The sequence below is a fragment of the Sinohyriopsis cumingii genome, chromosome 9 (assembly GCF_028554795.1).
Source record: "Sinohyriopsis cumingii isolate HCF-2022 chromosome 9, ASM2855479v2, whole genome shotgun sequence".
Lineage (NCBI taxonomy): Eukaryota > Metazoa > Mollusca > Bivalvia > Unionida > Unionidae > Sinohyriopsis > Sinohyriopsis cumingii.
In genome coordinates this window covers 97,658,585-97,675,158 of record NC_142969.1, presented here as the reverse complement: position 1 = coordinate 97,675,158, position 16,574 = coordinate 97,658,585, and positions in this window count along the sequence as shown.

Below are 16,574 nucleotides of genomic sequence, written 5' to 3'. Positions count from 1 at the left end.
TTAGATCGGTATCTGTAATGAGATATATCAGCCTCTTTTTTGCAATACGGCAAAGATCTTGAAATATTCTTCTGGTCGCGTAGGAATTTTTGTTTCACTTTTTTGCAAAGTCTTTTCTTCTTCATTATCAGTTTGTTCTCTGATGTTCTCTTAAACGTTTGATCAATTTAGGATGCACACTTGAGCTTATGTATTATATTTTCCTGTGATATGGTGGTAAGATATTAAAACAAATAACATTTGACCCAATCAATTGATTTAGAATCTGCATCGTTGATATTCGCAGTTCAATGGCTTCAAGTTCCTTTAGTTTTGTGCTTTTTAATTAGTTCTCGTTATATTAAAACATGCCGAGAGAGAGAATGAGATAGTGAGAAATAGCCAATCAAATTGTGATATCCTCATAATTATCGTCAGGACTCTTATTGTTGTGTCGTGTGAAACAAATGTGTTTTGCACGCGCCACTGGTCTCCTGATCATAAGATTCATTTGTCTCAGTTTGTGTCATTTCATAGGGTTTGTGGTACATATAATCTGATCCTGTAGTCACATGATCGTACGTTTGATTTACATCGGACCAGGCATGCATCGTCACATGTGTCTGGTCGTATTTATCTTTGGTATTTGACAACACGTGATCGTAGCTAATATCAAAGCGAGGCCTGATGTCATAAAATGTGGTGTTGTAGGTATCATTTGTCTCATAAGAGGACTTCTTTGCAATGGGAACATTGGTACATTCGCGGTAAATTTAATGTGCAACCATTGTAATATCTGTGATGGGATTTTTAGAACTGTACCTAAATCCAGGGTTGATCCAATGTCATGCATAGAAGCAATCATCTTTATTTTGTTTTCTTTTCCAGATGTTGTACCTAAAATGGTCCGATATCTTTGGTGTCTTTAATTTGTTGTTGACATTTTCTGAAACAGAAGAACTAAAAACTTAACTCTTGGCAATATTTCCTACCAGGTAACATTGTAATACGTAATCAAAATCAGGCAGTATTATAGCTTGAGCTGCATGTATGTGTGTGTATTTTTTAAATTTTTAGCAATTACATTTCTTTTTTCCAAACGTTACGACTGGAATAAATAGCTGCATAAAGTTAACTATCTTTTTTTCTGTCTACGACGTTTTTAGTTGCCTCCGATTCATTCTGTAGACTACATTTGAAATTCGTAGACTTAGCAATTAGATAACTAAAATGCATAACTATATATCCAATATATTGCCATGAACGCCTAGACATTGGCAGCTATTTTTGGTATTGATTTCATATCATTTCAATTAGGGTATATGAAATATAGAGCAAATATGACAGTTGTTATGATTGTATTTTGTTTTATAAATTTGTTTCAACAAGAACATATTTAAAATGTATATATTTGCCACGTTTGACTGCTTCATCTACATTATTGATAAGCGACTTTTATTAAAATAAATTAAAATACTAGCTAGTCCTCTGAAGATGAATGCTTTTTGAATTGAGGTATTTACATATACATGCAATTGCCTAATTAATGATGACAACTTTTTAGCTATAACATTTGTGGTACAATCATTTCTTCATTTATGATTAAAAATGATTAGCCCTAGAAAGTTTAGAATGTTCATATTCAAATTGGTGTGTAATTTAGACTGACGTTGAAAAGGAATTACATTAACCCAAATGTTATGTAACCCTCGCCATCAATCATATTGCATTATAGGAAACAAAGCATACTCATGCAAGTTTTGGAAATGTTATGAAGTAATTGAACTAATTTTCAAATCAGAGAAGAACAAACTATAGCGCAGAAACGAGTACAGAGCTGTCTGCCCTTTTTTGTAGCTGTCAGTACATTGGGAGTACGGAACTGTCTGCCTTTTTATGTAGCTGTCGGTACACTGGGAGTACGGAACTGTCTGCCTTTTTATTTAGCTGTCAGTACATTAGGAGTAAGGAACTGTCTGCCCTTTTATTTAGCTGTCAGTACACTGGGAGTACGGAATTGTCTGTCCCTTTATTTAGCTGTCAGTACACTGGGAGTACGGAACTGTCTGCCCTATTTTTTAGCTGTCAGTACACTGGGAGTACAGAACTGAAAATAAGTTTGAATCACTAATCAGAAAGCTCAGTTGGCAGTAGAGTTGTTGTCTCGAATATGTAAGTTGCTTTCTGACTTGTTAAGATGCCTAATAAAACAATAATTACCACAAGCGAGTTGCTTACCTGCATGTTAGCACAATCATTACGACAAGCACCACTGTTCCTGCCATTACACTAATTGCAATGTACAGAGAAACATCAAAATAACATGATGACAAAATTTAAGCACAGTAGCTAACTTAAGGTTGCCTTTGAAGGACATATTCAAGCACAAGTAGTATTGAAATTAGTACTATACTGAAATGATTAAATTAATAATATTTATTTACATTTTATTACAGCTGCTCTGTAGCGTCGCTGTTTACTATTTCGCAGATGTTAAAACAAATCGCCTTTTAAAAGCCCCATTACACATTTGACCCAATCAAGAAACGATAAAAGAATGTTAGTTTAAATTTTTATGTTTTTACCCTTTTCGGTACATGTTGTACATTCGATGGCTTAATGATCTAATTAGCTTCATTTATTGGAAATTGTAATTTTTTTGGAAAATTAATTACGGTAAATCTCACATATTAAATGCCGTTTAATCACTCAATTCTTGCACACTTTCTTTACCTTTCTGGTCTGCTGCTAACTCATTTTTTAATAGTACCAAATATGTCTTGCTTACATAAATACCAAATATAGTGTTATTTTGTAATTAACTTAAAAGTTTATATTGCTTTTAGTAACATACGAATTGTTAGTTTCAACCCTCATGCAAAATAGCTATCAGTTAAGAGTAGCTCATCGGATGATTGCATTTGTTATGAACTTCGGGAATTAAAAAGCATGCGTCAAATACTTTGATAATTCCAACAAAAGTGAAAACAAAGAATATAGATTGAATTGATTTGATTATTATGTTCTAAGACCAGTTAACATTACATCATCATCAATTATCGTTTCCGTAACAAAAGAAATATCTTTAAAACTTGTCCAGATTCCTTCACATCTGTACATAATTTATCAACTGGTGTTTTTCTGTGATTTTTCCATCTGTTGCCCGAAAAAGAGTTATTAATTTATTTGAAGAAGTAATTTTCGAAATTGTTTGAAGATTTTTGTCTTAAAACTTAATTAACCTCTTTGTCTTATTTAAGTCAATGTTGCTATTAAAAAGATATCATTCTTAAAATATGAAACCTTACCTCATTCAGTACTTTAGGTTTTTACAGCAAATGACGTATTTAGGTTTTGGTTTTCAAAGAATAGTGGTACTTACTTATATTTACTTGTTTGCTTTTAAATCTTCGATGGATTATTTTTAGCTTCAAAGAGATCATTTGTGTTATGCACAATTTCTTACAGTGAAAATTAGTAGTGTAAGAAATTGTTATGTAACTATGGAGGAATGGTCAAGTCAACTGTGGATATATACCCACTGTCGTTATAAGTGGTTAACAAGTTTTTCTAAAGTCTTTAAATATCTGCATTGTTCACCTATCTAAAGCATTTTTGCTGCGTATATTGACAGACGAACTATCAATATAAATTATGATCGCCAATGACTAATTTTAGGATTGAAATCTCATAGTAACCATGACCTTCAATATTTCGATCTATATCAATTAATTATATAACTTATCGTACCTATATAGTAATATAATAATCCTTCCCATAATTCAACCATCAATCATACAAATATTCCGTGATCTATTAAAAGTACAAATTCCACGTTTGATATCCTGATAACTTCATAATGAGTTAAACGGCAGCTGAAATCTGTAGTATATGCCTCAGAGTCAGTCATTTAGAGAGTCTCTAGAAACAATGTGCCTTGTAAAAACGCGTCAGTTCAGATTTGTAGTGTATAATTCAGACATTTAGAAACTCTTCAAAAATGTTACACAGCATCTATGTATTCTTCTTGACACAGAAATCGCGAAGATCACATAATTTGTTCAGTTTAAATGTTTTCAATACATCTTGAAGGTAAACTGTCCAATACGCGGAAAAGGTAAAACAACCAAAAGGCAGTCATAAGGATGAATGTTTCTCACAAAATTTAGGCGGAAGTTGCTACGTATGTTTATTAGCTTATGATCTCGGTCAGATTCACTAATTCTTTAAAGATCATATGGCTACCATTAAAGGAACAGTTGCCTATGAAAAGTGATATAAATTTTAAATACTTGAACTTAGGCTGTTTTCAGTTAGATTTCTGATATATACTTGTTGAACTAAAACGAACTGATTCGTTTTCTTATTTTAACACATCTGTAAAACTTTTCAGGAACGCTATATAGTTAAATAATTAAGATGACTTACTTTTGCCCATATGTCCAACCTGTACAAGATAGGTGTAATACATAATGCAAAGGAATACACATCCTGATAGTTAGACGAATCTAAGTTACTCAGAGCTTCAAATGAATTAATGATACAGGCAGCGGAACGACAGACAGAAACATACAATAAGCACTCTTCGTGTTTTTGCAAAAGAATTTTTTGAAGCCAGTAAAGAAATAACATCTGAAGAAGAGTTCAATATTTTAGGAAATGAATTTAAAATATCAACGAGAAAAATAAATATATTGCTCCTAGAGCTGGGACAATAAAGAAAGGTTTAATAAATTAATCATGATTTAAGAGAGAAAGGGTGATAGAATCATGGCAAATACAGAGATGTTGATACAAAATCTCGAATAAATAATTTTTTTATAGATGAGATAGAGAAAAAAGTGAATATATTATTTTGACCAATCATTACGTAAAATATTATGTTATTTGGTGGTTTTGATTTCATCAAAGTCACTTGAAATGTCACTAAGGTAACCCCGTGAGCAACAAGTGTGAGATACAAGAATACTGTAGCGGTTATGTAAGTGCTTACTTGGTACTGTGTTGTTTCTTGTATGCATTTCTAGTACAACATTTCTTGTATGCATTTCTAGTGCAACATTTGATATTATGTAAAGAATTGATCATGAACTGTATTGTACGTTTCAGTTTCCTACAGTACGGTATACATTTTTTCAACGCTTTGATTCTGTGGTATGTTTTAAGGATGCTATCTGTAACAATTAAATTTTATTCAAATTGCTGTAAACTACAAAACTCACTTATACTTATTTAAACTCTGATTTCAAGCTAATCATCAGGCAGGGTCAAGCATAGCGGATTTACACATCAGGCAAGGTCAATCATAGCGGATTTACACATCAGGCAAGGTCAAGCATAGCGGATTTACACATCAGGCAGGGTCAAGCATAGCGGATTTACATTAACAAACGCCCATCAAAGATGATCAGTTTCCTCTTAAAGGGCTATGATGAAGCTAATGCAAAGTTTTGATGAAAGCAGGTCCTACATTTCTTTTATTTACATTGGAGAAATGTTTAACACTATTTTCGATTACTTACTTGACAAGATTGATTTATTTGACCCTTTCCTTACAATGTGTATTTTTTAGAAGGAACTGCAACAGTTCTACCACATTCTCACATAAAACGTGTATTATTATCTCCCTTTTTATAACAAAGTATTAAAACATTTATTCCATTAAAGCGTTGTGCATAATAATTTATTAAAATGAATTTGGATATTTTTGTTAATCACGAATGTGACATCCTTTGTTTTTCAATTCATACCAACTTTTCTAAAACTTGTTGTTGAAAAACGACCTTTTGTTCAGTTTATTAATTTTATATATTGTTCATGTGCGGTAAAATAAAGTTTGTGTGCAATATTTGTAGTGCGAGTTGCCACAAAGTGATTTATGTTGAACAGGTGTAGAGAAAAGTAAGAATTTGCTTACATAACTCTATTGCCGAACAGGACTATCAACCCCATTGTCTTAAAATAAAAGAGTGCTGCAATTACCATGACATGTAACGCATGATCCTGTAGCCAATAATGCACGAAAACTGAGAGAAACTTTAAACTTAATTTGTCACCGAAACGTGAAATCTGTGTCACGCTGGCCTACTTTTGGTTAAAGCATACTGTACCCACAATGAGGCATCCACACTCCAAGTCTAATGATGATATATATATATATAGTCCATTTATATTCATGGATGGCATTACAAATATATATTCCATTCATGTTCATGTCAGGGCATTACGAATCTTCTTTCCATTCATGTTCATGGCAGACAATACAGACAAAACCATTAGCAGCATTTGAAAATGTCTCTCTAGATTTTGTACGTACAATCATGATGAAGAGTGCACCAAAGTCATGTGAACTTGACCCTATTCTAACATCATTGCTCCTTGAGTGCTTAGATCCAACATTGCCTTCACTAACTGATGTTATTAATGTCTTTCTCATCCGGGGAAGTCCGTTCATTTTTCAAAACTGCCATTGCAAAGCCTCTGCTGAAGAAATCAACACTCGACCATAACGATTCAAAGAACTACCGCCCAGTTTCTAATCTCCCATTCATATAAAAATATCTTAGAAAAAGTTACTCTGTCCCAACTTGTATCTCATCGGAATTCAAACAGTCTTTCTAGCAATGCACAATCTGCTTATCGCCCTTGCACAGTACTGAAACTACTCTTCTAAAACTAGTTAATGCCATTCTCTCTGCGTTGGATAGCGGAAAGTTTACAGTTCTCACCCTCCTTGATTTGTCTGCAGCATTTGATAAAGAGACCATGATATATTACTTCACCGTCTCCAGCATGTATTTGGCATTCATGATACAGCATTACTGTGGATCAAGTCCTACATGGTCAACAGGACAGAAATTGTTTCTGCAAATGGAATACACTCCAACCCAGTTGATCTATGTTGTGGTGTTCCACAGGGGTCAGTTCTTGGACCAATTATCTTCATTTTATACACTCACTCGCTCTCAGAAGTCATATATCATCATCCAGTGTTTCACCAATTGTACGCGGAGGGCACCAAAATATACAAATCTAGCTACCCAACTGAGGTTGATACTACTATCTAAGGTGCAGAGAAGTACATTTCTGATGTGAAATCATGGATGACATATAACAAGCTGCAAAATAATGATAATCAAACTGAGGCCTTTCTGATCACAGCACAAAGACTTTCTCATTCCAATCCTTTACCTCAAACAATAAATATCGGCAACATCAAAATTAAATGCACACAGTCAGTACGAAACCTAGGTGTTTCTCTGGACAGTACTCTCACATTGCACCAACACGTCATGAACATATGCAAGGCAGCATATCTTAAGCTGAGACGCATCAGATCCAGTCGCAGATATCTTTCAGTTGATGCCACTGAAACACTTATGTGTTCATTAGTACTTCCAAGACTGGACTATTGTAATTCAATTATGTCTCTTTCATCTCAATATCGACGCCAGAAACTTCAAAACGTTCAAAACACTGCTGTTTGGATCATACTTAGAGTACCACGATCAAAGCACACCTCCCCGCTGTTCTGTACTCTACACTGGCTATCCATTCGATCCAGAATGAAACACAAAATTTGTTCTCTGTGCTACGTTTCACTGATGGCATCCAGTCCAACATACCTATCCGATCGCACCCATGTGTACACACCAGCAATATACTTACGCTCCTCTTCTGACAATCGTATACTCATTATTCCCACTTCAAAATCGAAGTCATATGGACAATGTTCTTTTGCATACCAGGGCCCAGCAGCGTGGAATGAATTGCCCACTGAACTTAGACACAAAGACACAGTGATCCGATTTAAGTGTGCTCTTAAAACGCACCTGTTTCGACTGCAAGAACAAACTTAAAAACCTAATAATGTTTCCTACCTTAAACATTCTAAGCATGTTTTTATGTTTTTTAATTTCATGGTTTTTATTTTTGCAATCATATCATTATGTATGTTTTTTTATGTTAAAGTTGTTGTCTAATGTTGTAAAGCGTTTAGAGCTTCTAAAGATAAGGCGCTATACAAAGTCCTCATTATTATTATCATTATTCTGGCAGGCAGTAAGAATAACTGGCGCTCCCTTCGGCTTTTGACCTCTCGTACCGGTTCAAGCTAGTTAAAATGGAAGTAAGTGCCTCGCTTACGTATCAGTTTGACTGCTGACGGGTGTAGTTTGCCCTCACTCCCGCCAATGTGCGCCTGAAAATTGAGTCCCTATGGATTATATGGATTCATTAACATAAATGAACAAGCTGCTTATCACATTCCTAGAAATACTTAGGTAAGCGAGACAGAACTGACCGAATTAGAAAGGGCAAGCTTTTTCAACACGTAATAAACGATGCGAATTGATGATAGTAAGAAACAGTTTCCTCAGTTGCTCATGGTGCAGTGTCTAACTCGTTTGATGAAACGCTTAGATTATGTGATTACTAAACATCAATGTATACATAATAGCGTACAGAAAGGTATATCAATAGTTCAGGCCCATGTTGAGTGGAACTTATTTAGATGTAAATAAGGTGTGCTGATGAATTCAGTAAATGATAGCTGATCTCTTAATGCATGTCGTGCGTTATATTTCCTGATTACACTACTCAGCATGTACACATTTCACAATTACTTTGAGATAACTAAAATCATTGTACTATTTGACTCAGTTCATTATGAGATTGCTTAAACGTTTGTTAATTGTACTCTGTAATTAACGGTACCAGGCTCTAACATTGGCAGGTTTCATAAGCTATGAAAAATGATGAGACTGACATGTGAGAAATAATGTAATCTTAGGTCTAAATGGGAAGGACAAAATACGGGTTATGATGGTGTCTCGTAGTCGTCGCTCTATGCGATGGCTGATGAATCATGTGGGACTGCAGTACATTATAGCAGACAGACGATTTTAGAGTTTTTAACTATTTAGTATGAAGGTTTATTCAAAATTGTTCGAGATGTTGGAACTCAGATTTCTGTTCGACTTGTCACACTTGTACATAAAGTTATAATGTCTCTCTGTCTAGCTTCGTATTTCGGTCATCGCCCTCCTCGTCCCCCAAAAAAAATATTACGGCAGAAAGAAGGAGCTAGAATTCAACATTGGTTGCTTTGTTTGGTGATTATCTTCCACAGTTACGCTAGCAAAGGAGATAAAGTGCAAATGTGGCTTTCGTGAACAACCAGTTTGACTTGTGTGTTTATGTATATCTGCTACGAATGCAATATATCTCAGAATCGATATGGTTGAGGGGTAATGCGAAACATTAATTTGTTTAATGACGGTGAACTTCGATCATGAATAGATTTCAATATTGTATGTTTGAGGTAAGTTGTCAGTAGAAAACAAAACTTAAAAACTCATGCAGAGTTTGAACTTGCCACTATAAAATAGGGTTTGGTGTAGTATATGTGCAGTGTAAAAGCTATCAGTTGTACACGGGATTAACCTTAATACCTTATATTAAGTATTAAAGCATGGTTTCCCCAAAATCAATGTTAGTTTTGATTTGTATCTTTAATGCATAATTATATTCATTTTTCTAAGTTGTGCCTGTCAGAAGAAACTTTAACACAGCAAAACTGCTCAGTGATGCCTAACACGACACGCTTCTATGCCAACATCAGACTAGACAGATCCCGTGAATCCTAAAGCTTTAGTATTATTGTTGTTGCTCCATTGAGAAACGTGTTCAACGGCATTCTCTCCGAATGGTGAAGCTGGAGAGAGAATCGGAGAAAGGTCGGCCTTTTACCTGGAAACAATTTCAGATCTATGAACATAATGACCACTTTCTCTTGATTATTTCAGCCTATAGTTTTGGAGATATAGATAGTTAATCATGAAGGTGGGGTATTATTTAGAATGATCTGGATGTGTCTAAAAATGGATTGAATTAAGTTATCCTTTCCATTAGCCACATACTGTGACAGCTGCTTGAACCAAGTTTAATATTTTATTTTGATTCTTGTTAGCTCTTTATTATTACATTTTTGTATTGTTCTTACCCTAAAGAGCAAAAGTTGTCAAGTATTACAAACTTTCAAAACAAAACTTTTTAATTTTCTTTTTTAATGTGACTTATTTTGGTTTAAATAAAGGCAAATTACTGTATAAGATTATTAGTTTGTTTTATTTGATCAAAACGTAATAGAGATCTGTGTGCATGGAAAAGGTATTTAATAAGTACAACAACTTTTATTGTTCAACTTGTGTATGATTTAAAATTGTCCATAGGTACTAAATAAAAAATATCTTTTGACAAATATTCCTGAACAGTCGATGGTTCATTGTTCCACTGAGATAAAGCAATAATAACATCATGTCATAAATATTTGTAATTGTTTTAAGAGATTTCTTTGAATTTAATTTTTCCTCATTTTAATAGTAGTATACCTCAGATTATCCAAATATATGTTTAGAAAAAAGTTTTTACCATAAACCGTTTTCGTTGTGTATTAGGAGCCTAATCAAGGAAAGTTTTATATAACACGTAAATGAGTGCGAGGGAATCATGTTTAATCACCATGCCTTAAAGGGAACTGTACGAATACCTCTTTTTACCTTCTCTGCTTTCCACCCTAAATAAAGCTGAAAAATGATGTAATCAATTCATTTTCTATATGGAGTGGAGGACTTGGCAGAACAGCATAAAGATGAATACATCAAATTAAGTTTTCCAATAAGGAACATATTTCTTCTGCTCCACCACCGTCTTTATTTCGGCAAATAAATATGTTCAAATATATCCTCCAAGTTCAAGTTTACTCCCAGTAATCTACAAATGACGACATTATCAGCTAATATCAATCTGAGAACATATTGTCTCATTAAAACTTTTTTTTTTACTTCCAATCCAAATAGCTTTAGATTGAAAAAGATTGCAGTGCCGACCTGATGCTGAGGCAAAGTCGTTTAAAATCTGCAGAGTTGTCTTCAGGGACAAAAGAGAACCGCCTACTAATAAAACAGCTTGATCGTACTGATCTAATTTGAGCTCCGTTTCATTATAGAAAATACCTGTAATATTTATTCTATTGCAAGAAATCAATTCCTATTATAAAAAGTAGGATGCTAATGGGTTTCCCAGGCAAAAATCTCTCTCCAAATTTAAACATGGGAAATGTAAACAATGTTTCCATGACACAGGAATACTGAAAAATGTTGCATATCATATTCTTCATTCAGAGGTCTAAAGAGAAAGCCGCCTAGATCTTTCCAAAAGAATTTGTATAATTCAATAGAAAATCAATCGGAACCAGGGCTGATTTCATTCTTTATATTTTCAGTGTTAAACCGCATTTCTCAAAAGTTAACTTGCCTTCACAAGAGCATCGTTCAAAATATGAAAGTATTTTATGACGATTTAACAAGTGATTAAAGGTCTGGAAAATACTGTTGCTTTGGCTTTTGTATAATTTGTCATAATACTCTTTCTGGTGATTTAATATCTCTTTTAGAAATATTACCCCTGTTACACATTTCGTAATTAACTCTTTTACTGCTTTGTTTATGGAATTTCTCTTGTCAAGGTTAGGAAAATATTTTGAACTTTTCACCACACTCATACCACCTGCTTTGGATCTTAACATTCCACCTTCCACCTCTAGTTTTCTCATTTCTACTAAATATGTTTGTTTATTATTCAGTTCAGTTATTATTTTAATTACCTAAAATAGATACGGTCTGTATTTCAGTTTCAATTTTCTTTACATTTTGTTTCTCCTGTTTTTGACTTAGCTTGAGAATAACTAATTGATTCGGATCTTATAATCATTTTAAAGATGTAAAAGAAACAATTGATCATTGCAAGTTAATTTCACCTGAAGTGGTTTTTTTTATTGTCTTCGTATTTTGTTTTACTGTGATACATATATATCGTTGAGCCAACTGAATATATTCATCTTGGTTTAAGAGCTTTGAACCGCATTTCCAGGACCTCTTGACATATAGAAAGTTTAATGTTACTGCTCAATGAATTGTAACTGGAATAATATACGAGTCAATACAATTTGAAGACATCCTCAAATATTACATTGTCCAGTCTACGTTGTTTCATAGGATTTGAGAGTAAATGTTCTAAACTCAGAATTGACATTTCTCCATGGATCCACTAAGTCACGTTGTTTCTTGATGTCCTGGACTGCTGCTCGGGCCATGCAGTATATTATAGGAGTTGAGCTCCATGTCCTGAACAACATTCGATACACCGCAAATAATAACAGAAAGTTAGGGTTAGGGATATAATAACAGAGGAATTGTCAAAATTATAATATCCTCTTTCAAATTCCTAAACAAAACTTAGCATTATCATCATTATGATCGTATAAATTCACTAGCTTAAATATCAGTCAATTAACTAATAAATTTGGAATAATCTATATGCCGTTACCATCTCATATCTTCCTATGAATGCATAATTCCAAATTATTTCTAAACAGGACAGCAACACCTGTTCTACCTACTGATTTACGGTACAAAAATACTTCTAACAGCATTCAGCCTCCCAGTATTTTTCAGTCTTAGCAATACTCTGCGTATCCCGAAGATATATAATGATGCATTCTTTTGTTTACCCAGCAGAAAATAACTCTTCTTTTAAACATAGAACTATGATGACCCCTAAAATTCATGGATAGAATTTTATTTTGGATATCCATTAATAGCTCTATTTTTGCAGAGATTTTACCTTCCTGGATAATTTCAGTCCGTTTAATATTGGAGCTAACGATGCTGTCAGACAGTATGTAATTGATTATTTTTTGACAAGGGGCATATGAATATTTCTGAACGATATATATTATCGCAGTATTTATCGCCCCATCTGATTTCAGCCCACGAAATCCTTTATTATGTACATTTAGGGGAGTTAACTCTAAATCAGTCTATCAAATATGGGTTCATATCAATTGCAATAATGATATGACACGTTTCCCAGAGATGCTAGTATAAGTCGTCAAGAATCTCGATCATATCACAGTAGTTCCAAATATCAGTCCCCGAGGGCATGTAGACACAGAGTAAGTACAACAGTTTGTGACATAAACCAGCAAACTTTGCGCCTATAGTCCTGTCGTTTATGTTTTCCATTAGTACAAATGCTTGTATCAATTGTTTTAAACATAATTAGGATCCTTGATCTGACACACTTGAAGGGCCCGAAAAGGATTTGATCTCTCCTCGCAACAGGTTAAAGTTGCCTATTTGGAATTTATGGAATCCATTAAAGATGCAGTTTATGTATGAGCATCGTGTTCATTTACGAATGCAGCGAAAGACATACTAGTCCTGTGAATTACCGAGACATATTGTCTGTGACATTATGCCTCTGACATTCTATAAAAGTAAATTGAAATTCTTTGTCACACTTACTTTTCATAGGTAAAGAAATAAAAATGACATTGTGTGCTTTCTTGTAATTTCTATTGTCGTATAAGGAATAGGTGAGATATATGAAACGGATGGTTGTTGTTGTATGTATTATTGTAGTTTTAAGGAAATGATATGCCTCATTTAGCAAGTGATATCCAGTGAGTGCACAGGATATCTCGGACCAGTAGAAATCTTCCGATTCTACTCTATTGGTAGATGGTTGGTTTAACATTCCACGTACATATATGGTTCCAGACTTAATGCGAAAGGCCAGTGACTTTATTTGCACGCAATTTGTTTGGTCCTATTGTTGACTAGTATGGTGCCATGCCGCATGGGTTAGCCACCCTGATGTTTCTTTGGGCAAAGCGCTTTACTCAGATTGTCTTGGCACTAAATAACCTACTTGTGTTATAATGCCGTAAAGAATCAAGTCAAACCAAAATCAAAACCACGCCTCTTTTGCTCTGTCCACTGGTTGGTCAAGTCCAGTACATTCTGCTTAATAAAGAAAGGTCCTGGTTTTACCTACTTGGTTTTTTCTTGTGAACAATGATTGTCGGCTGCTCGGCCCCCATCGCCTTCCCACCTCTTTCTCTCTCTCTCTCTCTCTCACCCCCCACACCCCCCCCCACACACACACTTGATGATACCTACTGCATCTCCTACACTGCGTATTCATTCATACCCATCCTATGATGAAATTTTGATGTTCATTCTTTTCTGGTATTCATTCTTGCTTCAGTGCTCTTTTGAAGACCCGGCAAGTTTATGAGGTAGGACGATGTTGGATTTAAGTTTAATTTGAAGTAAAGATATTATTAGAATTTAGATGGGAATTGGTGTAAACAATAGAACAGCGATAGGAAATGATTTCATTTATAACCTAAACTGACGATGTAAGATACAAGGAATTGGAACAAAATTGTTTGATTCTCTTCACTGAGAAACAATAATTAATATGGATATTTTTTATTTTGATATCCTTTGCCCCTTGTGAAAAACATAGACAAACACTCACATTGACACTTATATAGATAAATAGATTCACATATACTTATAAAAATATTGATTAAATATAAAACAGCGGGCTTAATTACGGGCCTGGACTAATTTTATTCGTAGCAAATAAAGGAAAAGTGAGGCCTGATACATTGTTAATCTTTAAGAATTTGGGAAAATATTGAACGAAATTCTTGGAACCATTTGAATTCTTTTGGTGATTGATTTTCTGTAGCAATATTGGCACTGAAGCTTCTGTGATTAGAGTTTCAAGATGGCACGATGATTGCTGTAGAAATACATTTTATACAACCAAACAAACGTTATCATAATGTGATGGAAACAGTAGAGCAATTGTTTTGAAATTCATCATTATTTCTTTAAAGAGTATCTCGGCCACATAAGACTCTTACTTCAGGCAATAAATCTCTAATCGTTAATAAGATCAGTTGTAACGGTGAGACATGGTACAACTTTGAAACTGAAAATCTATATTAAACTAGAGCTTGACTGTTTTATTTTACCCATAATTAAAACTTGCAGTTATAACTAGTTCCCTAGACATCCAATTAAATTCCATTCGACGTGTCAACCCAGCACATAGACTCTATTGCACTGGATAATAATAATAATAATAATAATAATAATAATAAAAATATTATTATTATTATTATTATTATTATTATTATTATTATTATTATTATTAACGAAAGCATGTGTAACTGTTAAAGATATTATCTCGAATGCCGTATGATCGTCCCTTCAAAACAGTGTAATGCCACAAGACGTTTCGCTAATTGGATTGGATGCCGCAGATATCAATATTGTATGAAAGATGGTCAATACACACACACACACACACACACACACACATATATATATACAAATATATATATATATATATATATATATATATATATATATATATATATATATATATATATATATATATATATATATATATTTGTATATTCGTTAGTCTTCTGTACCACGATTGGGTCTCAGAGTTTATTTTTGGTACAAAGATTTTGCTGCTGACATGTTCGATAATGAGCTCACGGCCTATTTTAATCATCACTAACTCATTAATTGTAACAATGTCTTTGGTAATCCTACCTGTGCTGCCTTTCGCGATACTCAAAAGGACTTCGACGCTGTTTGGTAAATTCTCTACTTGTGGAACTATATAAGAGTTGCTGGGAAAATCTGGAGAATAATGGGGAATACATTTCAAAGGGTACCTATTGTAGTCCTGGCTTGTATATACCAGTTTCGATGGTTCGATATCAAACGAGTTTTACAGGGAAACGTGCTTTCCTCCTTTTTGTGTCTGTTATTATTAGGCCTGATGTACTTGTGAAAACCCATATCAGGGTGCAAACTTGCAGATAACCTTGCACGCCTATCTGATTCTCACGATAACTTTGATGCAATGCTAGAGATTACTCTGTTGTATTCTGAAAAATTGAACTAGAAGCTAAATTATACATAGTCATAATTTATAATCTTTTGCTAGTTAAGAAATTCAGATTGTAAGCTGTCATTAACACTTGGTGCAAAAATAATTCATGAACTGGACTCCGTTGTTTACATTGAAATATTGCAGGATAGGTCACGTCGTTCCATCAACCGTACCGTCAATGCTTGCAGGAAAGCAATGCAAGCCGTTTAGTGCTCTTTCAAATGTTGGGATGGGTACTTTAAAGTTAAAACCCCCAAACATGCCAGTTTATATAGGAAAATCGCGAATCCATCATTACTATACGGCTGAGAACTTTGGAGCTATCTTCATTAAGGAGATGAAATTGAGCTGAACAAGTTGCAACACTTTAGTTAAAAAAGAATGCATGGATTACCTGATCGAACGCGATCAGATACACGTGAATCAATGCTGCGGGATGATAAAATATAGAATATCTTACTAAAATGATATTCCTAGGTATTGTCTTCCCGTTGCCCAATAATGTTATGTCCGAGCAAATATTTCATCTGTATTTTGATAGCACCCAATGTGTGCAATCTGGTTTTAATCCAGATATTTGCAATTTACTTCAGAAGTTCGAGCTTACGGATCTCCTCTTGAACTTCATTAATCAATAAAATTTCCCTATCAAATCTTAGTGGAACAAATTGGTCTGCATAACTATACTTGGCAGGACAGAATCAATAGACATCGTGATTTTTCTAGCTTGTTCGACACAGAGAAACACAAATTAGCTCCTTCAC